The sequence below is a fragment of the Triticum aestivum genome, chromosome 1A (genome assembly GCF_018294505.1).
Source record: "Triticum aestivum cultivar Chinese Spring chromosome 1A, IWGSC CS RefSeq v2.1, whole genome shotgun sequence".
Lineage (NCBI taxonomy): Eukaryota > Viridiplantae > Streptophyta > Magnoliopsida > Poales > Poaceae > Triticum > Triticum aestivum.
In genome coordinates, this window is record NC_057794.1 from 523,716,522 (window position 1) to 523,725,605 (window position 9,084).

A 9,084-nucleotide genomic window follows, 5' to 3' on the forward strand; every position below is an offset into this window, starting at 1 on the left:
ATCCTTCATTGCACAATCTCGAAGAAAGTAGCTTATTGGAAACAAAGAGGAAAAGTTAGAGCTTCCATCCAGAGGAATGAGAGCACAAAATATTTCCATGGCTCTGCCTCTCAAAGGTTTAGGAAAAATAAAACTCAAACCCTCATTCCAAATGGAGTCGAGTTCTCTAACCACACCAAAAAAATAACCCAACACACTGACTTTTACAAGGATACACTATTAAGAGTCATAGTACACCTATAGGGTTTCGTTTGGAGGGGATTATAGTCTGGGGTAAAATTCACAGGCCGGACGCACTAATGAAATTGAGGTGGGTAATTAATAGGGTGTTTCCTATTTAGCGCGGCAGGCACCAGTTATAGCCACAGAAGCATCATCTTATACATGTATGTAACACAGCCTAGCTAGTCAAACAAAGAGACTGTAGCTTACTCAACAGATAATTCCTTCAAGACAGGAAGAGGATAGAAGCTTAACTCCAGTTGTTTATGAGAAATATAATATGCTCTTAGATATGCAACTTTAGAATATTTAGAAGGCCTGCAGTTTATTAATTATCACTACATCACAACCATTGCAAATGGTGGCATGCCACTTGAAGTTCTCTGAAAATTCGCATGATTACTTGGCTCTCTTGTGACTTGGCAAGATTACAAAGCTTTGTGTGAAAATTTCAGGACATCATTGAATGAGAGAGGGCATGTCTTACAGATTAGTAACTTCTGTGTTGAAATTGTGAGTTATCAGGCAAGTACCTGAAGCAGGATATCCGCAATTGTAAACATCATGACATATTTAAACCTCTCGACCTTCCGTTTTCATGTCTGCATAGGCACTAAGGACCAAGTCATACTTGTTTCAATTGAAGGGACAACTTTAAAACATTTCTTCTCTGCCTTGGTGAACATCATGACATCTTTAAACCAAAGAAAATGCATGATAATGTAGAGAACTGAACATGGACAGTTGGAAAAAAGAACCTCACTAATTCAGATTGACTACAATCAGTCCAAAAGTCAGATTTCAGACCAAGGCAAACCAGGAGAAGTGATACTACCATATTAGGTAATTGACCACATACGACACTATACATCAATGAATCGGGGTCATCACAGCATGTAATAACAAAAAACTAATGGCATGGCCTCCCTTATAAATCACACCAAGATGAAAAATAGTTACAAGCAGGGTCTAATAGTTTATTGGAGAGAGGAAAGGTAGCAGATCCATTTATCCTTAGAAGACGATCGATTAGAAATTATGCACAAACAAATCACTTATTATAACATTTGACTCTGACTTCTATAACCTATATGAATCTGCTTTAAAATCTTTTCTAAATTGGCCCGACTTACACCAGAATGAGCTACACAAATGATGTGATGAATGTGCTATTAGTGATACCTGGTAGGAGGCAATCATTAGTCGAAAGACGGGAAAGTGTCACATGTATACTAACAGATATTGTGTACATTTCCTTGTTTGAATATTCCTGCTCCACTCTAAATATGTTTGGATGAATTATGCGGCAAGCTACTAAAGGAAAACAATACTTATCTCTTTGGGCTTACTCTCCTTGAGCCATTGATTTCACATTTTGTCAAAAAAATCTTGATCTAATCCCACTTCCCTAAGCACATATAACAATTCTGGTCTATTTTTACTCTAGCCCATTTATGCAATCCACCAAAGATGTTGAATAGAACCTTTAGTCTGCCAATCCATGAATGATGTGTGTAGAAAGGGTGGTGCACTGGTTTTGTGAAAAAAACTTCCGGTCACAATTTACTGAAATCTAAATGAGTAAATCAAATCATGTACCACAGATTCTTTAGTTTTTCAAACTTCCTATACAAAATTAGATCGATGGATATCATAATTCAGTATACTTCTTAAGTAATCAATCACCTGAGGATAGAGCCTCTCAAACCGGTAGTAGTAAGACTCTTTGTTGATGGACACTATTCTACAACATTCTTCATCTTCTTAGTAAAAGCCTTCAGGCCATCGATCCAGTTGTAGCCGACACCGTCACTGAGCTGCATTCCTTCTGCCTACACAAGATACAATGTGAAGGGGAACATTGCAGTTGCAGAAAGCATTAGTTCAGAACGCAGCCGATGTGCAGGCGACCGAGGGCCCCTGCTCCATGGCATCGACCACCGCTCATTGGCCACGACCACCGCGTCAGACCGCTCCGGCTGGGCTCCGCTTCATGTTCAACGTCGTCCTCCAACAGTGGGTGCACACACGCAGGCCATGAAGGATGGGAGGCGACGGCGACGACTTGAGCAGGAGGATGGAGACAGCACGAGCAGGAGGACGGAAACAGCCATATGGAGGCGATCAGAACATTTGCACACAAAAAAGGGAAGGGCCAGAAAGTGTGCAAAACTGGGTGAAAAGCAATGAAAATAAATAGAGTAGTACTGTAAAGGGAAGGGGGCAATTGGCGACAGCCAGGAAGCAGGGACCGTGCGGTGCATAGTCGTGGTCGGGCTGGAGCGCGGGTCCTCGTCCTCCTCTGCGTCACCGTCATCTTCTCGCCTACTGTTTGAATTCGGAAAAAATGCAAATCAATCACACACAAATCGACAAACCAGGATAGAAAAAGAATATTTGAACAGAGTCGTCTTTCAACATACATAATGGTGCTTACTTGTGCTTGGACTCAACCTGCATACATGAGTGAGTGTATGTTAGGACCCGGACAGTAATTTTGGATCTATCTATGAATTTGTAAAGGAATGCTAGGGTTCCAGTATATTAGCCATGACGGCGTTGAGGGAATTCATCCAAAAGCATATTCGTTCCAGCCACAACCCGGCTAGTTATAGGGAGGGGTTTTAACCCGAACGGTAAGAACAGTAACTGTTACAACGGTAATAATGCCCAACGGTCGAGATGATCGCCACCTATTTGATCCTAGCAGTTGGATAACTGGACCGTTACCCGCGACTTAACTGAACTTATGACACGTATATATCGAGGCCTGACATTGCTCCCCCCTTAAGACACAACGTGTCCTCACGTTGTTCTTTCTGCCGCATGCCAAGCTTGAGTGGTTTCCTGGAAGAACTCCGGGAATGCATATTTGATGAAATCTGCATCTTCCCATGTTGCTTCTGCTGGAGATAAGTTTTGCCACTGAATGAACCACTGAACCACTGGAATGTTGTGTCGAGGTACTTGCCTAACTTGCAAAACTTCAGCTGGCCCAGTTTTTATAGTGCCATCTTCATTGACCATTGGGAGATAAGGGCTGGGGATTGATTTTGGTCCAATGTGCTTCTTGAGCTGTCTCACATGGAACACTGGATGTATTTTTACTTCCTCAGAGAATTGCAACTTGTAAGCATATTTGCCAATTTTCTGAGTGATCATGAACGGCCCATAGAACTTGTTTTGCAGTTTGAGGGCTCCTCTGAACCCAAATGCAGCTAACCTGTATGGTGCCATTTTCTGATAGACCATGTCTCCCACTTCAAATGTTCTTTCCACCCTCTTCATATCAGCATAGTGCTTCATTCTATGTTGTGCCTTGTGCAAGTTTTCCTTTATTTGCTCCAACATGTGTTACTTAGAGGAGAGGAATTTTTGAGCCTCTGTGTCTTCTGGACCAGGAATTGCTAGCTCACTAATTAGAGGAGGAGAAAGTCCATAGAGAGCTTGAAAGGGGGAGATTTTCAAAGCAGTGTGATATGTAGAATTGTACCAGTACTCTGCCAGGGGCAGCCAAGACATCCACTTCGTTGGTTCATTTGTGGTCATGCACCTCAGATATGTTTCAAGACACTGGTTTACTCTTTCTATCTGCCCATTAGTTTGTGGATGGTAGGCTGTGTTGTATCTCAGCTCCACTTTTAAGGCCTGAAAGATGTCTCTCCATAGTTTACTTGTGAATATTCTGTCTCTGTCTGAGATGATCAACTAAGGAGGTCCATGCAATCTAATGATCTGATCCACAAATGCCTGGGCAACAGTTAAGACAGAATAGGGGTGTGCCAATGGAATGAAATGAGCATATTTAGTAAACCTATCCACCACCACCATTATGACCCCCTTTCCTTGGGAATTGGGCAACCCTTTAATGAAATCCATTGTGACATGCTGCCAGGCCATATCAGCCACAGGTAGTGGATCCAAGAGACTAGGTTGTAAGCAGTGTTCAGGCTTTGCTCTCTGGCAGATAGGGCATGCAGCAGTGAACTTTTCCACCTCTTGCTTGAGACCAGGCCAATAAAATATATTCTTGATCCTCTGGTATGTGGCTCTCACTCCTGAGTGTCCTCCCACATGTGAACTATGTAATGCTTGAATTAACTTAGTTCTTAAGGCATCATTATTGCCAACCAGTATTTTTCCCTTATACCTGATAATTCCAGCATGGATGGTATACTCAGAGTCAGCAGATGGTTGTTTGAGAAGCAATTGTTCCATTAATTGTTGAGAAACTGGATCATTTTGGTAACTGGAAATGAGATCTTCTGCCCAAACAGGTGTGACAACAGACATAGCTAAACAACTTGGGAGTACTCTTGAAAGAGCATCTACAACTCTGTTTTCACTTCCTTTCTTGTACTGAATTTTGAAATTAAATTCCAAGAGTTTCACCATTAGTTTGTGTTGTACTCCTTCTGTAATCTTTTGATCAGTAATGAACTTTAATGATTGCTGATCTGTTTTAATGATTAACTCATTTCCAAGTAGATAGTGCCTCCACTTCTTCAATGCTTCCAAGATAGCAAGAGCTTCTTTTTCATAGGTGGACAATGCTGCATTTCTAGGGCAAAGAGAAGAACTGTAGTATGCAATTGGTATGCCCTGCTGCATTAAAGCTGCTCCTATTCCTTTCCCTGAAGCATCTGTCTCCAATACAAATGGAAGAGAGAAGTTTGGTAGGGCTAGTACAGGAGCTGTTGTTAGTGCTTTTTGCAGGTGTGCAAATGCTTGATCATGTTCTTATTTCCATGAGAATTGCCCTTTCTTGAGAAGATCATGTAATGGTCTGCAGATCATGCCATACCCTTTTATAAATCTTCTATAGTAGCCTGCTAGGCCCAAGAAACTTCTCAATTTAGTAACAGAGTCTGGTGTTGGCCACTCAGCAATAGGTAGTATTTTCTTAGGATCAGTTGCTACTCCTTTCACAGAAATGATGTGTCCCAGATACTCCACTTGCTGCACAGCAAAAACACATCTGGACATTTTAGCAAACAGTTGGTGCTCTTTCAGTAATTGCAACACTATTTGCAGATGTTCCTTGTGCTCTTGTAGGCTCTTGCTATATATTAATATATCATCAAAGAAGACAAGCACAAATTTCCTGAGATAGGGTTCAAATATACTATTCATTAGTGCTTGGAATGTTCCAGGAGCATTTGACAACCCAAAAGGCATCACTAAATATTCAAAGTGCCCCAAATAAGTCCTGAATGCAGTTTTCTGTATATCTTCAGGATGCATTCTTATTTGGTGGTAACCTGATCTCAGATCTATCTTTGAGAAATATGTTGCTCCATGTAATTCATCCAGTAGGTCCTCAATAACTGGTATTGGAAACTTATTCTTTACTGTGATAGAATTTAGTTTCCTAAAATCAGTGCATAACCTCATGGAACTGTCTTTTTTCTTGACTAACAGAACTGGGGCTGCATAGGGGGCTTTTACTGTGCCTTATGAGGTCTGAAGCTAACAGTTTTCGAATTTGATCTTCCATTTCTTGCTTCTGATGTTGGGGAACTCTATATGGTCTCACATGAGGAGGAGTGGCACCAGGGACTAATGGAATAGTGTGGTCTAGAGCTCTTTTGGGTGGTAGTTCTTTTGGTTCCTCAAATAGATCAGCATACTATAATAGTAGTTTCTGTATTTGAGGAGGTGTTGGTGTTCCTTCATGTTCTTCCATCAGTATATTATGCACTTGTAACAAAAACCCTTCTACTCCCTTATCCAACAACTTATTCATTTCCTCAGCTGGCACTTCTTTTATGTTGTCAGAGTTGTTGAAAACTGCAGTAGTGACAGTCTGTTTTCCTTCCATAGTAAAACTGAATTGTTTCTCAGGTATGTTGAATGAGACAGGACTGACTATAGTCATCCAATCATAGCCCAGGATGACATCATGGCTTGGTAGTGACAACACTCTGAAGTTGTGAGTTAACTTCAATTTTGCCATATGGAATTCACAGTTTGGAACCACTCCTGTAGATAGTAATTTTCCTCCTCCTGCTACTGCTATTGTTCTGCCCTTGACAGGTAACAGCTGGCAGTTGGCCTTAACAGCAAAATCCTGGTTATTAAAAGAGGATGTACTACCAGAATGAAGTAAGGCTACTGCTCTTTTGCCATTAATGTATATTATAGCAGTAGGAGTTGGAACTGCTAATTGATGTCCAATTGCATGAGCAGAAATGAACATTGCTTGTTCCCCTTCCTTTGTATTCTCTTGCTGGTCTTGTTGTATTTCTTCTTGATCAATTATAATTTGTTCTGGATCATCCTGTTGCAGCAAGTGAATGTTGGGAATTAACTTGCATTTGTGTCCATGCACCGATTTATCTCCACACCTCCAACACTCTCCCACTTTCCTGATTTTTTGTGTAGTGTTAGCTGTTGTTTCAGCTTGTCACACTGGAATTTGTTGTTGTGTTTCCACTGCACTGAACTTGTTCTGCATTGTTCCATTGGATTTCTGGTAAAAATTGTTGTAGGAGCTGCCTTGTTTCTTAACAACAGTTGCTACATGTGGGTGGTTTGGTTCTATATCCTTGGCCATGCAATAAGCATCTGTTAATGTTTGTGGCCTGAGAGGTCTAATCTGAAACTTAATTCCATCTCTTAGTCCATTGACATAACATCTGACAAACCAGAGCTCTCCCAGCTCAGGGTTTTCCTCTTGCACATCAGCCATCAAATCTTCAAAGATTTTTGTATATTCCGAGACAGTATTGTGTCACTGTTTGACTGAATTAAATTTTTCTGTCAAGTCATAAGAGCCCTTGTCAGAAAATCTTTTAATCACTTCAGCTCCAAACTGTTTCCAATTGAGTTGTTTCTTCAATAGACCAGATCTTCTGAGCCACACATCTGCTTCATCTACTATATACATTTGAGCTAGTGAGACTTTGTACTCTTCTCGAGCTCCAGCCATTTGAAAATACTTGTTACATTGTCTTATCCAACCTACTGGGTCTGTTCCAGCAAATCTAGGAAAATCCATCCTAGGGACTTTGGTCATTGATTTCATAAACTGGGCTTGCATATTCTGCTCATAGGTCCTGTAATAACCCTGCCATAATTGCCTGTCTCTATTCTGATGAAAATACTGATTAAATGCAGCTGTGTTTGCCCTCTCTCTAGCAGTAACTGGAGTTCCTATTGTACTGGCATTTTCAGCTCTCCCTTGCTGACCATAACCAGGAGGTACAGTAGCTCTGTTTGTTCTGATAGGAGGTAGGTTCTGCAACTGAATCTCTTCCAACTGCTTAGTCTTTTCCTTCTTTATCGCTAACTGTTGTTTCAGTTGCTCAATCCTAGCTGTTTGTTCCTCTGTCTGCTCCCTATGCAGAGTAGGAGATTTGGCCACTTGTGTTGAACTAGATGGCATGTCTTGCTGGGCTGCAGGTTGAGTTTCTTTCACCAAAGTTGTCAGAACAGTGCTGATCGTCGCCAATTGCTTGCTCAAATCACGCACAACTTGTTCAACTGTACCCACTATTTCAGAGATCTGCCCCTACTTGGCTCCAATAACTTGTACGTCCTCTTGCAATTTTGACACCTGGTTCTGCATCTGGATGTTATCTTGCTGCAGAACTCCGAAATCCTTGCGCAAAGAGAGAACCTCCTGAAGATCCGCCTCATCGATTGTCTTCGCGCGCCCCATCTCCTGATCTGAAGCGAAAAAGAGGAATTTTACCACTGTATGGACCAGCAATCTGAATCTCACCTCAGATCCTGCCGCCGCCGCGATCCACGCCTCCTTGACACACGGATCGGAGCTGGAACGCGGGATTTTACTGACTGAGCGATGTGCTCAACCAACCGCTCCCGCTCGGCCGATCTGTGCCCGAATGATCGCCGCCTCCAACGCCGCCCCGGTACCGCTCGCCGCTGCCGACGCCGCCTCTGCTCAATTTGATCCCGATCGACACTTAGGGAGGGAATTGGGTGGGATTACTCTCTCTTTGGAAAAATTGCTTGGCCGAGGAAGAAACCTATGCTCTGATTACCAATTTGTTAGGACCCGGACAGTAATTTTGGATCTATCTATGAATTTGTAAAGGAAATTGGTAGGATCTTGTGTAGGTAAGAGTAACGCTAGGGTTCCAGTATATTAGCCATGACGGCGTTGAGGGAATTCATCCAAAAGCATATTTGTTCCAGCCACAACCCGGCTAGTTATAGGGAGGGGTTTTAACCCGAACGGTAAGAACAGTAACTGTTACAACGGTAATAACGCCCAACGGTCGAGATGATCGCCACCTATTTGATCCTAGCCGTTGGATAACTGAATCGTTACCCGCGACTTAACTGAACTTATGACAGGTATATATCGAGGCCTGACAGTGTAGCGCTCAACAACCAAGGAGAAGGACAGGAACAACATCTGGAGAGAGCTATCTTCTACATAAACAGCCAAATGGAGGCGGTCAAAACGTTTGCACACACAAAAGCAATGAAACTAAATATTAGTTCTTTGAAGGAGAGGGAGAGGGAGGAGCTACCCAAGCAAAGGGAAGGGCAGGCAGGAAGCAGGGGCCTTTGTGCAGTGCATCGTATTGGTCGTGCTTGAGCTCGGGGCCTCGTCATCTTTGGCGTCATCGTCATCCTCGCTTGCTATTTGGAATCGTAAAAAATGCAAATTGATCGCACACAAATCAACGGGATGAATCGAAAGAGGAAAGGCGAGAGGCGGATCGAACCTTGGGAGTCAACGCCGGCGGTGGTTGTAGGGAGCTGGATACCGAGGCTGGTCAGGCGAGAACAAATCGGCGGCCGCGTCCTTGGAGGTCGAGGAAACGGAGGCGCACCGACGTTCGTCGCCGCTGCGCTCGTCCCGACCGGCGGCTGGAGCAGGGTGCG

General features: G+C 42.8%; 1 long non-coding RNA gene across 2 annotated transcripts; it reads right to left on the minus strand.

The window, feature by feature from the left end:
- Positions 1–268: 268 nt before the first annotated feature.
- Positions 269–8,835, minus strand: LOC123062908 (uncharacterized). 2 transcript variants are annotated; one of them, XR_006429957.1, is made up of 4 exons: positions 8,727–8,835; positions 2,646–2,676; positions 1,909–2,550; positions 269–824 (listed from the first exon to the last, which is right to left on the minus strand). It is a non-coding gene; the product is annotated as an uncharacterized lncRNA (long non-coding RNA). The 2 variants fall into 2 exon arrangements; XR_006429956.1 differs by lacking the exon at positions 269–824 and having other exon boundaries at positions 1,577–2,550.
- Positions 8,836–9,084: the final 249 nt, after the last annotated feature.